This window comes from Salvelinus namaycush, unplaced genomic scaffold, assembly GCF_016432855.1.
Source record: "Salvelinus namaycush isolate Seneca unplaced genomic scaffold, SaNama_1.0 Scaffold15, whole genome shotgun sequence".
Classification (NCBI taxonomy): domain Eukaryota; kingdom Metazoa; phylum Chordata; class Actinopteri; order Salmoniformes; family Salmonidae; genus Salvelinus; species Salvelinus namaycush.
In genome coordinates this window covers 545,075-562,740 of record NW_024058230.1, presented here as the reverse complement: position 1 = coordinate 562,740, position 17,666 = coordinate 545,075, and positions in this window count along the sequence as shown.

Sequence of the window (17,666 nt, the reverse complement as noted above, 5' to 3'; positions counted from 1 at the left end):
CAACTCATTCTTTGTCGTACAGCCTCTATCCACCAGGTGTAGCGCTTCTCTCACCGTTTAAAAACAAGAAAGGAACAGGTACAGGGTAAGGGAGGAAAAGCTAGTCAAATGTACAATTAAATGCATTCATTTTTTGCATTATCACTGCGAGCCATCATGACTCTCAAAAGCCGCTGTTTACTTCTGAAGATAACTTTAGCGCCGCCCTAAAAAACAGATTCAAATTCGACACAAACCTTCAAATAGGTGTGTAATGACACATTATATAAACTCTTTACAGTGTTTTATTTACATTTTAGAAGTGATAAGTTGACAGATTGGTGGAAAAAAGCCATTTCCCCAAACGACATATCTCCCCCTTTCACTATTACACACAAGTGTAAAGGAATGAATAAGAATATGTAAATACAAATATATGGATGAGCGATGGCCGAACGGCATAGGCAAGATGCAGTAGATGGTATAGAGTACAGTATATACATATGAGATGAGTAATGTAGGGTATGTAAACATTATTAAAGTGGCATTATTTAAAGTGACTAGTGATCCATTTATTAAAGTGGCCAATGATTTGAGTATGTACGTAAGCAGCAGCATCTCTGTGTTAGTGACAGCAGTTTTAACAGTCTGATGGCCTTGAGATAGAAGCTGTTTTTCAGTCTCTCGGTCCCAGCTCTGATGCACCTGTACTGACCTCGCCTTCTGGATGGTAGCGGGGTGAACAGGCAGTGGCTCGGGTGGTTGTTGTCACAGTGGGTACAACATCTCCAATGCGCTTCCTTATAAACTAACTCACCGAGTCAGAGTATAAATCGATAATATTCTCTTAGGCTTCCCGGAACATTTCCTAGTTTCCGTGATCAAAACAATCTTGAAGTGTGGATTCCAATTGGTCAGACCAGCCTTGAATGGTTCTAGTCACGGGTACATCCTGTTTGAGTTTCTGTCTATAGGACGGTTGGAGCAAAATGGAATCGTGGTCGGATTTGCCGAAGGGAGGGCGGGGGAGGGCCTTGTATACATTGTGGAAGTTAGAGTAGCAGTGATCCAGTGCTTTACCAGTGCGAGTGCTACAGTCAATATGCTGATAGAATTTAGGTAGCCTTGTTCTCAAATTAGCTTTGTTAAAATCCCCAGCTACAATAAATGCAGCCTCAGGATATACGGTTTTCCAGAGTTTTCCAGAGTCCAGTGAAGTTCCTTGAGGGCTGTCGAGGTATCTGCTTGGGGGGGATATACACGGCTGTGTATGGCAATGTACTCTTGTAATCTCCATCCGGCACAGCCAGGAGAGGACTAGCAGAGCCTGGCTCCTCTCTAGGTTTCTTCCTAGCTGTCTGCATCTACATTGTTTGCTGTTAGGGGTTTCTGTACAGCACTTTGTGATATCTGCTGATGTAAAAAGGGGTTTATAAAGAAATTTGATTTGATTTGCTCTCTCTCTCCACAGCTCTCTCTCTCTTTCTCTCTCTCTCCATAGCAGAGAGGAGGACAGTGCTCTCTACCTCTCTCTATGTATCTCTGTCTCTCTCCTCACAGTACAGAGGAAGACAGTGCGCTCTCTCTCTCTCTCTCTCTCTGTCTCTGTCTTTCCACAGCACAGAGGAGGACAGTTCTCTCTCTCTCTCTTTCTCTCTCGCTCTCCACAGCTCACAGGATGACAGTGCTCTCTCTCACTGTCTCTCTCTCTATCTGTCTCTCTCTCTCTCTCTCTCTCTCACTGTCTCTCACTCTATCTGTCTCTCTCTCCCTCCACAGCTCACAGGATGACAGTGCTCTCTCTCACTGTCTCTCTCTCTATCTGTTTCTCTCTCTCTCACTGTCTCCCTCTCTATCTGTCTCTCTCTCTCTCCCTCCACAGCTCACAGGATGACAGTGCTGCACAATTAAAGAAGGACAAAGAAGGAAGGAGGATAAAGAGAAAGAGGGGTTCTGGAATGTAATGTTTGTTTCCTCTGGAGCTAGATGACCTCATCAAGGTCTAATTCAATTTAGGATAAATCTTATAATTAGAACATTCCTTATAGCAGATTACATTACCAAAAGAGGGGTAAAACGTCAAAATGAGTCACCCAGGGAGGGGAAATGGTTTTGTCATCTGTCAAAAGAACAAGTTACTCCAAAGGAACGATATTAGGACGGAGAGGGTTTGTATGTCGGCTCAACATTAAGGGAGGAAAAATAAAATAAAAGCTAAGAACAACGAAGAGACGGAGCTGTGACAGATACTATTTTTAACAAACCAAAGAGCATATTACTATACAAACTCTTATTGCTATTCAAGAATGCACCAATTGTTCTGCTTATTCACAAATTAATTATTCCATCAGCTTCCCATAAAATTTTAATTCATAAAATAACACACGGATGTGTATATTACAGGTATCTGGTTTGTTGCAGTGCTGTTGACATGACGACAACTGGCAGGACTTCCTGGATTACAGGAAACGCAACATAATAAACCAGGAACAGATGTGTTGACACCCTGGAGGAACAGATCCTGTCACAGAGCAGACAGCAGATCAGACAGCAGATCAGAGCAGATCATACAGCAGATCAGACAGCAGATCAGACAGCAGAGCAGACAGCAGATCAGACAGCAGATCAGACAGCAGAGCAGACAGCAGAGCAGACAGCAGATCAGACAGCAGATCAGACAGCAGATCAGAGCAGATCAGACAGCAGATCAGACAGCAGAGCAGACAGCAGATCAGACAGCAGATCAGAGCAGATCAGACAGCAGATCAGACAGCAGATCAGACAGCAGATCAGAGCAGATCAGACAGCAGAGCAGACAGCAGATCAGACAGCAGAGCAGACAGCAGATCAGACAGCAGATCAGACAGCAGATCAGACAGCAGAGCAGACAGCAGATCAGACAGCAGAGCAGACAGCAGATCAGACAGCAGATCAGACAGCAGATCAGACAGCAGATCAGACAGCAGATCAGACAGCAGATCAGACAGCAGAGCAGATCAGACAGCAGAGCAGACAGCAGAGCAGACAGCAGATCAGACAGCAGATCAGACAGCAGAGCAGATCAGACAGCAGATCAGACAGCAGATCAGACAGCAGAGCAGATCAGACAGCAGAGCAGACAGCAGAGCAGACAGCAGATCAGACAGCAGAGCAGACAGCAGAGCAGACAGCAGATCAGACAGCAGTGCAGATCAGACAGCAGATCAGACAGCAGAGCAGATCAGACAGCAGAGCAGACAGCAGAGCAGACAGCAGATCAGACAGCAGAGCAGACAGCAGAGCAGACAGCAGATCAGACAGCAGATCAGAGCAGATCAGACAGCAGATCAGACAGCAGATCAGACAGCAGATCAGAGCAGATCAGACAGCAGAGCAGACAGCAGATCAGACAGCAGATCAGACAGCAGAGCAGACAGCAGATCAGACAGCAGAGCAGACAGCAGATCAGACAGCAGAGCAGACAGCAGATCAGACAGCAGAGCAGACAGCAGATCAGACAGCAGATCAGACAGCAGATCAGATCAGACAGCAGATCAGACAGCAGATCAGACAGCAGATCAGACAGCAGATCAGACAGCAGAGCAGATCAGACAGCAGAGCAGACAGCAGAGCAGACAGCAGATCAGACAGCAGATCAGACAGCAGAGCAGATCAGACAGCAGATCAGACAGCAGATCAGACAGCAGATCAGACAGCAGAGCAGATCAGACAGCAGAGCAGACAGCAGAGCAGACAGCAGATCAGACAGCAGAGCAGACAGCAGAGCAGACAGCAGATCAGACAGCAGTGCAGATCAGACAGCAGATCAGACAGCAGAGCAGATCAGACAGCAGAGCAGACAGCAGAGCAGACAGCAGATCAGACAGCAGAGCAGACAGCAGAGCAGACAGCAGATCAGACAGCAGAGCAGATCAGACAGCAGAGCAGACAGCAGAGCAGACAGCAGATCAGACAGCAGATCAGACAGCAGTGCAGATCAGACAGCAGATCAGACAGCAGATCAGACAGCAGATCAGACAGCAGTGCAGAGCAGACAGCAGATCAGACAGCAGATCAGATCAGACAGCAGATCAGACAGCAGATCAGACAGCAGTGCAGATCAGACAGCAGATCAGACAGCAGATCAGAGCAGATCAGACAGCAGATCAGATCAGACAACATCCGGGTTTGGCGAGCAGGGATGTCCTAGTCCCATCGCGGACTAGCGACTCCTGACACAGTCGCCAGGTGTACGGTGTTTCCTCCGACACATTGGTGCGGCTGGCTTCCGGGTTGGATGTGCATTGTGTCAAGAAGCAGTGCGGCTTGGTTGGGTTGTGTTTCGGAGGACGCATGGCTCTCAACCTTCGCCTCTCCCGAATCCGCGCGGGAGTTGCAGCGATGAGACAAGACTGGAACTACCTCAAATCGGGTAGAAAAAAGGGGTAAATTATTTATTTTTTTAAACAGTAAAAGTGTCCAGTTGTGCTGACATTCAGATGTTTGTATCAGGGTGGAATAAAACATTCCATTGATGTTGCAAGGATGTTGACAGAACAGTCTTTCTGAGTTCTTTATAGATTCACAGAACATTGAAAAATGTTCCACAATTTCCAAATTACTTTGTTTTTATGACATTCATAGCATATTTGTTTTAGGTTTAGCATAATATTCCATTGATGTTCACACAATATACAGTACATTCAGAAAGTATTCAAACCCCTTGACTTATTCCACATTTTGTTGTGTTACAGACTGAATTCTCACCCATCCACACATAATACCCCATAATGACAAAGTGAAAACATGTTTTTAGAAATTTTAGCTAATTTCTTGAAAATAAAATAGAGAAATATCAAATTTACATAACTATTCACACACCTGAGTCAATGCATGTTAGAATCACCTTTGGCAGCGATTACAGCTGTGAATTTTTCTGGGAAAGTCTCTAAGAGCTATTCACACCTGGATTGTGTAATATTTGCACATTATTATTTTGAAGAATTTTCAAGCTTTGTTAAGTTGTTTGTTGATCATTGCTAGACAGCCATCTTCAAGTCTTTCCATAGATTTTTAAGCCGATTTAAGTCAAAACTGTAACTAAGCCACTCAAGAACATTCAATGTTGTCTTGGTAAGCAATTCCAGTGTATATTTTGCCTTGTGTTTAGGTTATTGTTCTGCTGAAAGGTGAATTAATCTCCCAGGGTCTGGTGGAAAGCAGACTGAACCAGGTTTTCCTCTAGGATTTTGCCTGTGCTTAGCTCTATTCCATTTATTTGTATCCTAAAAACTCCCTAGTCCTTGCCGATGACAAGCATACCCATAACATGATGTAGCCACATCCATGCTTGAATATATGAAGAGTGGTACTCAGTGATGTGTTGTGTTGGATTTGACCCAAAAAATAAGTTTTGTATTCAGGACATAAAATTGATTTCTTTGCCACATTTTTTGCAGTTTTACTTGAGTGCCCTTCTTGCTGTGTTTGAATTTCACTGCACGACTGAGGGACCTTACAGATCATTGTATACTGTATGTGGGGTACAGAGGTGAGATAGTCATTCACAAATCATGTTAAACACTAGTATTGCACACAGGTTGAGTCCATGCAACTTATTACAGTATGTGACTTGTTCAGAAAATATTTACTCCTGAACTTATTTAGGCTTGCTATAACAAAGGGGTGGAATACTTATTGACTCAAGACATTTCAGCTTTTTATGAATGGATAAACTTTTATAAAAACATAATTCCAATTTGACATTATTGAGTATTGTGTGTAGGCCAGTTAAACAAAATCTCAATTGAATTAATTTTAAATTCAACAACAAAATGTGGAAAAATCAAGGGGTGTGAATACTTTCTGAAGGCACATTTTACCTCGTCTTGGGAGGTCCTCAGAACATTTCAAGAACATTTAGAAACGGTTATATTTAAGTTTTTATCTAACATTACCACAGCATTGTCAGAATGCTAATTTGTAGCTCTGTAAAGCAGACTGGAATACATCCCCATTGTGTTTCACTCAAGATTGTATGGCAATTCGCATTTGATAGAGAGACACATGGTATTTCAATTACATTTATAGGACATTTGCACAGCACTTAAATCATACAAACACAACCATATTCTTACACTATGTTGACAATCTGCACATGTGGGGTTTGAACATGCAATGTTTGGTTCAGGTCATTGGCTTGGGAACACCACGAGGGGAGTACTCTTTCATCTTATTTTTTCCCAGTATGTAGCCATGGCAGTTTGTTAATCAGGAATTCTTCTGGCAATGGTTTTTTATCTAAGGTAGGAAAATATATCTACTCCCAAATATTTAAAATGGGAAACGATTGTGATTCCATAAGTAGAGATGGAGTCGTCCATCGGCGTCCTGAGAGGCAATAGGGCTGATTTGGTTAGATACATTTTATAACTTGAGATGAAGCTGAATTTATCTGTGATCTTCAATGTGTTTGGGAGCGATTGAGATACATTGTGTAGATATAGTAAGATACCGTCTGCGTATAATGAGATGAAGTGATCAATATATTTTAGGGAAATTGGTGTTATGTCCCTCAATTGAAGAATTACCTGGACCAGAGGTTCTATGTATAATAGGAATCGCAAAATTGGATCGCCTTGTCTGCTGTTTCTAGTTGTTCTGAACAGAGCAGAGCAGATTTTGCCTGTTATAACTATGGCTGAGGGATTGGCATATTGTATTTTAATTATATGAATGAAATTGGAGCCAATTCCCATATGTTCCAAGACAGACCAGAGATAGGACCATTCTAGTCTATCAAAAGCTTTTTCTGCATGGAGAGACAATACAGCCCAAGGAGCTGTTGATTCTGATGAAGCATCTAAGATATGGAATAGTTGACGGTGGTAAACCGAGGATAAGCGATTTTTAAACAAACCTGCTTCGGTCCGTGTGGACCAATTTGGGTAAGTAAATCTTGAGATGGGACGACAACATTTTAGAAAAGAGTTTAATATATATTTTTATCAAAGATAGGGAGGCGATAGTGAGAACACTGGGTAGTATCTTGCCCTTTTTTAATAAAAGTGAAATTACTGCTGTATTCACATCTATCCTAAAATTTGTGAACGGCTCTATTAATCATTTCGAGCAATAGTGGACATAATTGATTCCAACATTTTAAATAGACAGGAGGAATATCGTCCCATCCAGGTGATTGCTATCCCATGCCCTTTTGAGTTCATTGAGAGAGATTTGGGCTCCCAGCAAGCCGGCTTCCTCTGTTGAAAGAAGTTATTCATTATTGTAGAAAGGACTTAGTCTGGCTTGGTGTGGATTTACAATCAGATGTTCACAGTTATTTATAGAAGCGGGAGAATCGTTGATTGATTCATTTGGGTTCTAATAGTAACCCCCCCTTGTTTCAGATTCAATAGTTGCTATATCAGCTAATTGATCATTAGTGGGTAGCTTGTTGGCCAATAAACGACTGGGACGATTACCATGGAGGTAATGGTTGACTCTTTCTGTCTAATTATGGACAGAAAAACAGTTAACAGAACCATTTCTGAGTAATTAAATGTTCCCATCCTCTTCATATGCTGCGTACTTTAACACTATTTTATGATTTCTTTCCTTATCATGTGTTGAAAGTCTTATGAAATGTGATATTAGTTGGATACACTGTAGCTTCCTTTAAATAACATTCAAACTAAATAAGAAAACAATTTGACCTTATCTCAATTGCAATTAAAACACATTCAAATGCATGCAATACCCATTCTGATCTAATCTCTTCAAGCCCAGATACTGGTTCAGCAATACCCATTCTGATCTAATCTCTTCAAGCCCAGATACTGGTTCAGCAATACCCATTCTGATCTAATCTCCTCAAGCCCAGATACTGGTTCAGCAATACCCATTCTGATCTAATCTCTTCAAACCCAGATACTGGTTCAGCAATACCCATTCTGATCTCATCTCCTCAAGCCCAGATACTGGTTCAGCAATACCCATTCTGATCTAATCTCTTCAAGCCCAGATACTGGTTCAGCAATACCCATTCTGATCTAATCTCCTCAAGCCCAGATACTGGTTCAGCAATACCCATTCTGATCTAATCTCTTCAAGCCCAGATACTGGTTCAGCAATACCCATTCTGATCTAATCTCTTCAAGCCCAGATACTGGTTCAGCAATACCCATTCTGATCTAATCTCTTCAAGCCCAGATACTGGTTCAGCAATACCCATTCTGATCTAATCTCCTCAAGCCCAGATACTGGTTCAGCAATACCCATTCTGATCTAATCTCTTCAAACCCAGATACTGGTTCAGCAATACCCATTCTGATCTAATCTCCTCAAGCCCAGATACTGGTTCAGCAATACCCATTCTGATCTAATCTCTTCAAACCCAGATACTGGTTCAGCAATACCCATTCTGATCTCATCTCCTCAAGCCCAGATACTGGTTCAGCAATACCCATTCTGATCTAATCTCTTCAAGCCCAGATACTGGTTCAGCAATACCCATTCTGATCTAATCTCTTCAAGCCCAGATACTGGTTCAGCAATACCCATTCTGAAAAATTATGATACATTATAAATATACAAAGACAATTCAGGTTCAATTAAAATAATAGTTTATTGATTTAAAGATCCAGTGCAGCCGTTCTTATCGCAAAATCAAATCATTTCCGGTTAACAATTAAGTACTGTGATTGTTTCAATTAAAATGGTGAAAAACAAGTGCAATGGCAAAGAGAAAACCGTGAAATACAGTGGGACTGGTACACAGCATATGAAGAGGATGGGAACGTTTTATTAATAACTCAGAAACTGCGTTCTGTGTCGTGATTTACCATATTAGACTGGGGAAAAAACACAAGGCCACAGTTATCCACTGCTGGTGCAGAGGATCATGGTCCGGTTGCAGATTTGATGTTTGCAGGTTCAATTCCATATATTCTTTATCCATTTTTATTTTGGAAAAAAATACAACGGTTAAATTAAGGCTCGGATACACTCTACTAAAAGAGATGAGGTCTTTATTTCGTCTATATTTATAAATTCAGTCAGGTATACAGAATTTAGACTAACTGTAAGAGATAAAACGTGTAAAAATGGACTGTTCTTCTTTTAAAAAACGCACCCGATATAATTACTACATTGAGACACTTGACATGGTCCCCCCCGTCTTGACATGGTCCCCCCCGTCTTCACATGGTCCCCCGTCTTGACATGGTCCCCCCCCCCGTCTTGACATGGTCCCCCCCCTGTCTTGACATGGTCCCCCCCGTCTTCACATGGTCCCCCCCGTCTTCACGTGGTCCCCCCTGTCTTGATGTGGTCCCCCCTGTCTTGACATGGTCCCCCCCCGTCTTGACATGGTCCCCCACCTGTCTTGACATGGTCCCCCCCCTGTCTTGACATGGTCCCCCCCCTGTCTTGACATGGTCCCCCCCCTGTCTTGACGTGGTCCCCCCTGTCTTGACGTGGTCCCCCCTGTCTTGACGTGGTCCCCCTGTCTTGACATGGTCCCCCCCCGTCTTGACATGGTCCCCCCCCGTCTTGACATGGTCCACCCCGTCTTGACGTGGTCCCCCGTCTTGACGTGGTCCCCCGTCTTGACGTGGTCCCCCCCATCTTGACATGGTCCCCCCCCCCGTCTTGACATGGTCGTCCCCCCGTCTTGACGTGGTCCCCCCCGTCTTGACGTGGTCCCCCCCGTCTTGACGTGGTCCCCCTGTCTTGACGTGGTCCCCCCCGTCTTGACATGGTCCCCCCCCCCCCCCCCCCCCCCCCGTCTTGACATGTTCCCCTGTCTTGACATGGTCCCCCGTCTTGACATGGTCCCCCCCTGTCTTGACATGGTCCCCCCCGTCTTGACATGCTCCCCCCCGTCTTGACATGCTCCCCCCCGTCTTATTTGTTATGATCTGAAAAGCCAAAATGATCCTAGATCAGCACCCATAGTCTTGGATACCTTTTGAATATGGGCCCAGAATTACGCAGCATATCAAGATGGGTGAACTGATGGTGAATAACCCAGTAACCAGTATTTACCTGGGTTAGTTACGCAGCATATAAAGAGGATGGGTGAACTGATGGTGAATAACCCAGTAACCAGTATTTACCTGGGTTAGTTATGAAGCATATCAAGAGGATGGGTGAAAGCATTCAGACCCCTTGACTTTTTCCAAATGGTGTAACATTACATCACAGCCATATTCTATAATAGATTTGGTTTAATCCTCAGCAATCTACACACAATACCCCATAATGACATCACAATACCCCATAATGACGAACTGAATAAAGGTTTTTAGAAATTTGACCAAATCTATTAAAGAAATCAGAAATACCTTATTTACTTAAATAAGTATTCAGACCTTTTGCTGTGAGACTCAAAATTGAGCTCAGGTGCATCCTGTTTCCATTGATCATCTTTGAGATGTTTCTACAACTTGGAGTCCACCTGTGGTTAATTCAATTGATTGGACGTGATCTGGAAAGGCACACACCTGTCTATATAAGGTCTAACAGTTGACAGCACATGTCAGAGCAAAAACCAAGCCATGAGGTCGAATGAGGTGTCCATAGAGCTAAAAGACAGGATTGTGTCGAGGCACAGATCTGGGGAAGGGTACCCAAAAAATGATGCAGCATTGAAGGTCCACAAGAACACAGTGGCCTCCATCATTCTTAATAACCTCTCTAGGGTATGTGGGACAGTAGCGTCTCACCTCGTCAACAGCCAGTGAAACTGCAGGGCGCCAAATTAAAAACAACAGAAATACCATAATTCAAATTCCTTAAACATACATGTATTTTACACCATTTTAAAGATACACTTGTTGTAAATCCAGCCACAGTGTCCGATTTCAAAAAGGCTTTACGGCGAAAGCAAACCAAACGATTAGGTTAGGTCAGAGCCAAGTCACAGAAAAACAGCCATTTTTCCAGCCAAAGAGAGGAGTCACAAAAAGCAGAAATATAGATGAAATGAATCACTAACCTTTGATGATCTTCATCAGATGACACTCATAGGACTTCATGTTACACAATACATGTTTGTTTTGTTCGGTAAAGTTCATATTTATATCCAGAAATCTGAGTTTACATTGGCGCGTTATGTCCAGTAGTTCTAAAACATCCGGTGATTTTGCAGAGAGCCACGTCAATTTACAGAAATACTCATCATAAATGTTGATGAAAATACAAGTGTTATACATGGAATTTTAGATCCACTTCTCCTTAATGCAACCGCTGTGTCAGATTTTTAAAAAACTTTACGGAAAAAGCAAACCATGCAATAATCTGAGTATGGCGCTCAGACGGCAAAATCCACCCAAAGACATATCCGCCATGTTGGAGTCAACAGAAGTCATAAATAACATTATAAATATTCGCTTACCTTTGATGATCTTCATCAGAATGCACTCCCAGGAATCCCAGTTCCACAATAAATGTTTGTTTTGTTCGATAATGTCAATCATTTATGTCCAAATTCCTCCTTGTTGTTCGCACGTTCAGTACACAATCTATACTCACGACGCGCAGGCAGGTCCAGGCAAAATTTCAGACGAAAAGTCATATTACAGTCCGTAGAAACATGTCAAACTAAGTATAGAATCAATCTTTAGGATGTTTTTAACATAAATCTTCAATAATGTTCCAACCGGAGAATTCCTTTGTCTTCAGAAGTGAGATGGAACAGAGCTCGCTCTCACGTGAACGCGCATGGTCAGCGCATGTTCAGCTCATGGCAGACCTTACTCAATCCCCTCTCATTCGGCCCCACTTCACAGTAGAAGCATCAAACAAGGTTCTAAAGACTGTTGACGTGGAAAATGCAACATGACCCTATTTCCACTGTATCTTGTATAAGCAAAGAGTTGAAAAACTAAAAACCTCAGATTTCTCACTTCCTGGTTGGATTTTTTCTGAGGTTTTTGCCTGCCTTATGAGTTCTGTTATACTCACAGACATCATTCAAACAGTTTTAGAAACTTCAGGGTGTTTTCTATCCAAATCTACTAATAATATGCATATCCTAGCATCTGGGCCTGAGTAGCAGGCAGTTTACTTTGGGCACGCTTTTCATCCGGACGTGAAAATACTGCCCCCTACCCCAAAGAAGTTAAATGAAAGAAGTTCAGAACCACCAAAACTCTTCCTAGAGCTGGCCGCCCGGCCAAACTGAACATTCGGGGGAGAAGTGTCTTGGTCAGGGAGGTGACCACGAACCATATGGTCACTTTGACAGAGCACCAATCAGGCCTTTATGGTAGAGTGACCAGACGGAAGCCACTCCTCTGTAAAAGGCACATGACAGCACTCTTGGAGTTTGTCAAAAGGCACCTAAAGTACTCATAGACCATGAGAAACAAGATTATCTGGTCTGATGAAACCAAGATTGAACTCTTTGGCCTGAATGCAATGCATCACGTCTGGAGGAAACCTGGCACCATCCCTACGGTGCAGCATGGTGGTGGCAGCATAATGCTGTGGGGATGTTTTTCAGCGGCAAAGGACTGGGATAATAGTCAGGATCGAGGCAAAGATGAACGGAGAAAAGTACAGAGAGATCCTTGATGAAAACCTGCTCCAGAGCGTTTAGGACCTCAGACTGGGGTGAAGGTTCCCCCACACAGCCAAGATAACGCAGGAGTGGCTTCAGAAGAAGTCTCTGAATGTCCTTGAGTGGTCCAGCCAAAGCCCAGACTTGAACCTGATTGAACATCTCTGGAGAGACCTGAATATAGCTGTGCAGCCGATCCAACCTGACAGAGCTTGAGAGGATCTGCTGAGAAGAATGGGAGAAACTCCCTAAATACAGGTATGCCAAGCTTGTAGCGTCATACCCAAGAAGTTGTAAAATTGTAAATTGTCCAGTGGCGATTTTTATGAATTGTTCAGTAGTCTGATGGCTTGGGGGTAGAAGCTGTTGAGGAGCCTTTTGGTCCTAGACTTGGCGCTCCGGTACCGCTTGCTGTGCGGTAGCAGAGAAAACAGTCTAGAGACTGGAGTCTCTGACAATTTTATGGGCTTTCCTCTGACACCGCTTATTATACAGGTCCTGGATGACAGGAAGCTTGGCCCCAGTGATGTACTGGGCCGTTCGCACTACCCTCTGTAGCGCCTTACGGTCAGATGCCGAGCAGTTGCCATACCAGGCGGTGATGCAACCGGTCAGGATGCTCTCGATGGTGCAGCTGTAGAACCTTTTGAGGATCTGGGGACCCATGCCAAATCTTTTCAGTCTCCTGAGGGGGAAACGGTTTTGTCGTGCCCTCTTCACGACTGTCTTGGTATGTTTGGACCATGATAGTTCGTTGGTGATGTGGACACCAAGGAACTTGAAACTCTCGACCCGCTCCACTACAGCCCAGTCAATGTTAATGGGGGCCTGTTCGGCCCGCCTTTTCCTGTAGTCCACGATCAGCTCCTTTGTCTTGCTTATATTGAGGGAGAGGTTGTTGTCCTGGCACCACACTGCCAGTTCTCTGACCTCCTCCCTATAGGCTGTCTCATCGTTGTCGGTGATCATGCCTACCACTGTTGTGTCGTCATGCTGTGGTAGCCATGCTGGTTAAGTGTGCCTTGAATTTAAAAAAAATCACAGACAGTGTCACCAGCCAAGCACTCCCACACCATCACACCTCCTCCTCCATGCTTCACGGTGGGAACCACACATGCGGAGATCATCTGTTAACCTACTCTGCGTCTCACAAAGACACGGCAATTGGAACCAAAAATCTAAAATTTGGATTCATCAAATAAAAGGACAGATTTCCACTGGTCTAATGTCCATTGCTCGTGTTTCTTGACCCAAGCAAGTCTCTTCTTCTTATTGGTGTCCTTTAGTAGTGTTTTCTTTGCAGCAATTCGACCATAAATGCCTGATTCACGCAGTCTCCTCTGAACAGTTGATGTTGAGATGTGTCTGTTACTTGAACTCTGTGAAGCATTTATTTGGGCTGCAATCTGAGGTGCAGTTAACGCTAATGAACATAGCCTCTGCAGCAGAGATAACTCTGGGTCTTCCTTTCCTGTGGCGGTTCTCAGGAGAGCCAGTTTCATCATAACGCTTGATGGTTTTTGCACCTGCACTTGAAGAAACGTTCAAAGTTCTTTATACACAGTATGTTTGATTGTTTTTGGAATGTTATCATCCTAATGTTAGATCAAATCCAACCAGAACGTAATGTGAATCTTAGTAAATGTTCTACAATCTATTTATGAAGAACAAATTCACATTATACGGTTTGGCCTGATATTATTTCATACCATCTAGAATATAAATTATCAACAACAATATGTAGCACTGGACATGTATTTATTTATTATCTTCTCAATCGGATGTTTGTTTGGTAGAATATTTGACTGATTGTGGCTTTAATATGCCTTCTTTAATGCGTGGGCAATCAAAAGGATTCGTTTTTAACAAGGTTTCACATATGGTGTTTTCTATAGGGACATGGAACCAGGTGGAACTGTGATAACATCCAATATAATGATCCCGAATTGTGTAATCGGGCACACACTGTTGGATAGAAGTCAGTCTAGCTGACATTCGGTAGCTGTTTGCGTGTGTGTGGGTATGTGTGTGCGTGTGAATACGTGCTAGCTTTAAGATGATGACTAACGGCCCATGCTTGTTTAACACAGGGATGGTAGATGCTACTGAGGCAGGGCTAAGCTGTGATAGTTATTTGTCACAGACAACCAGCACATTTCTGAGTAACTATTCATAGTCAATATAAGATGTATGCCGAGTGATTTCCTCTCTCAGTTTTTTAGTAGATGTAACTGATATAGAAATGAAGGATAATTCATGACACACTTCAATAACACTTTGTGTGGTCATAGGTGGGAATACCAACCCAAGGTAAGAGAGCATTAATGGAATGTGGATTCAGAAAGTATTCATACCCCTTTGACTTATTCCACAGTTTGTTGTGTTACAGCCTGAATTCGATATTTTAAAAAAATCTCACCCATACACACAAAACCACATAATGACAAAGTGAAAAACATGTTTTTAGAAATTTCAGCAAATTTTTTGAAAATTAAATACAGAAATACGTATCTCATTTACATAAGTATTCACAACCCCTGAGTCAATACATGCTAGAATCACCTTTGGCAGCGATTACAGCTGTGAGTCTTTCTGGGTAAGACTAAGAGTTTTGCACACCTGGATTGTAAAATATTTGCACATTATTCTTTTAAAAATTCTTCAAGTTCTGTCAATTTGGATGTTGATCATTGCTAGACAGCCATTTTCAAGTCTCGCCATCGATTTTCAAACAGATTTAAGTCCAAACTGTAATTAGTCATTCAGGAACATTCAATGTCATTTTGGTAATTAACTCCAGTGCACTGTATATTTGATATTGTCCTGCTGAAAAGTTAATTTGTCTAACATTGTCTGTTGGAAAGATAGGATTTTGCCTGTGCTTAGGTCTATTCCATTTCTTTTTATCCTAAAAAAACTCCCTAGTCCTTGCTGATGACAAGCATACCCATAACATAATGCAATCACCACCATGCTTGAAAATATGAACAGTTGTATAAGTGATGATGGATTTGCCCCCAACATAATGCTTTGTATTCAGGACATAAAGTTAAATTCTTTGCCACATTTTTAGAAATGTTACTTTAGTGCCTTGTTGCAAACAGGATGCATGTTGTTGAATATTTTTCTTCTGTATAAGCTTCCTTCTTTTCACTATGTCAACTAGGTTAGTATTGTGGCGTGACTACAGTGTAATTTATCCATCCTCAGTTCTATCACAAACAAACAAACTGTTTTAAAGACACCATTGGCCTCATAATTCCTGAGTGGTTTCCTTCCTCTCCGGCAACTGAGTTAGGAAGGACGCCTGTATCTTTGTAGTGACTGGGTGTATTGAAACACCATCCAAAGTGTAATTAATAACTTTACCATGCTTATTCAATGTTTTTTTCCCCTTCATCTACCAATAGCTGCCCGTCTTTGCGAGGCATTGGAAAACCTCCCTGGTCTGTATAGTTTTAAATTCGCCGAGGGACTTTACAGATAATTGTATGTGTGGGGTACAGAGATGAGGTAGTTATTCAAAAATCATGTTAAACACTATTATTGCACACAGAGTGAGTCCATGCAACTTATTATGTGACTTGTTAAGTAAATGTTTACTCCTGACCTTATTTAGCCTTGTCATAACAAAAGGATTGAAATACTAATTGACTTAAGACATTTCAGCTTTTCATATTTTTATTAATTTATAAACATTTCAAAAATTACAATTTCACTTTGACATTATGGGGTATTTTATATAGGCCAGTGACACAACATCTCAATTTAATCACAACAAAATGTGGAAAAAGTGATGAGGTGTGGATACATTCTGAAGGCAATGTATTTCACTTTTTATTCACTTTTCCTCTCCACGTCTATTCTGACCTTGAATATAAACATGAGAATAGCATTCATTCTATTCACCAACTATTCGTTTGCGGCAGAGATCAAAGAAATGAAGGTGTGTCTACAGATTCTGACTTTGACTTAATTCCCTTCTCATTCCACCACCTTTACGTGTGAGAAAACCCACGAATAAGGTCAAGCGAAACTTTCGGTTCAAAGTGGAAAAAGAGCTATTGAGAGCTAGGTAAATGAGTAATCCGTTTGGGTACGGGAATTGTAAGTATAAATGACTATTGTTTTAGATATGTGAAACCAGTCATATTATTTCAGCTGACAACAGTCCGGTCATCGTGAACCGTGAAACGTGCTCCAGGTTTACACTGCTACGTACGGTCTGCGTTCCATAATGATTCCAATAGGCTACATGTCCCAGATTATTGCGCAACTTGTAACGCGTTAGCCTAATATGATCCACTATTGCTAGCGATCCTCAGGAACAAACACAGGAACGAGACAGAGGAAAGGTCAATCTAACGATGTAATGGAATGATGCAAAATGTAAGTAAACTAACACCAAAAGCGACAGTTATAAATGTACGTGGATATAACTGATGGTGGTTACTGTGAAATGGTGATACGCTTCAGTCTGCTGCCATATGACTGGTTTCACATTTGTCTCCAGAGAGTCAAATAAATCAAACAATAAAGTCAAATAAATCTACAAAAAAAGTATTTTATATTTACCATCCCTTTATCCAAACAGCTTACTCATGTACCTAGCTCTTATCAATTAGTAAATTACAGTGCAGAACGTTATTTCTATCGGAAAAAATAAATAAATGTAGAAGCTTTTTCCATTTGGAACCAACAGGTTGCTTGACCTCAGTCACCGTTTCCTCGTGCCTAAAGGTGGTGGAATTATGAGGGAATTAAATCAAGGACAGAATAAAGGTGGAATTGAAGACACCTCTCCGCCACACCTTCATTCGCCCCTTTGTGACTACCAGGAAGGGGGGTAACAGGAACAGGGTTCGTTCTGGGGTTACAGAGGTCAGGTGCAGGTGGCCATCAGACTGTTAAACAGCCGTCACGAACATTGAGTGGCTGCTGCCAACACACTGACTCAAATCTCTGGCCACTTTAATCATTGAACATTGGATGTAATAAATGTGTCACTAGTCACTTTAAACAATGCCACTTTATATAATGTTTACATACCCTACATTCCTCATCGCATATGTATATACTGTACTCTATACCATCTACTGTATCTTGCCTATGTCGTTCGGCCATCGCTCATTCATATATTTAT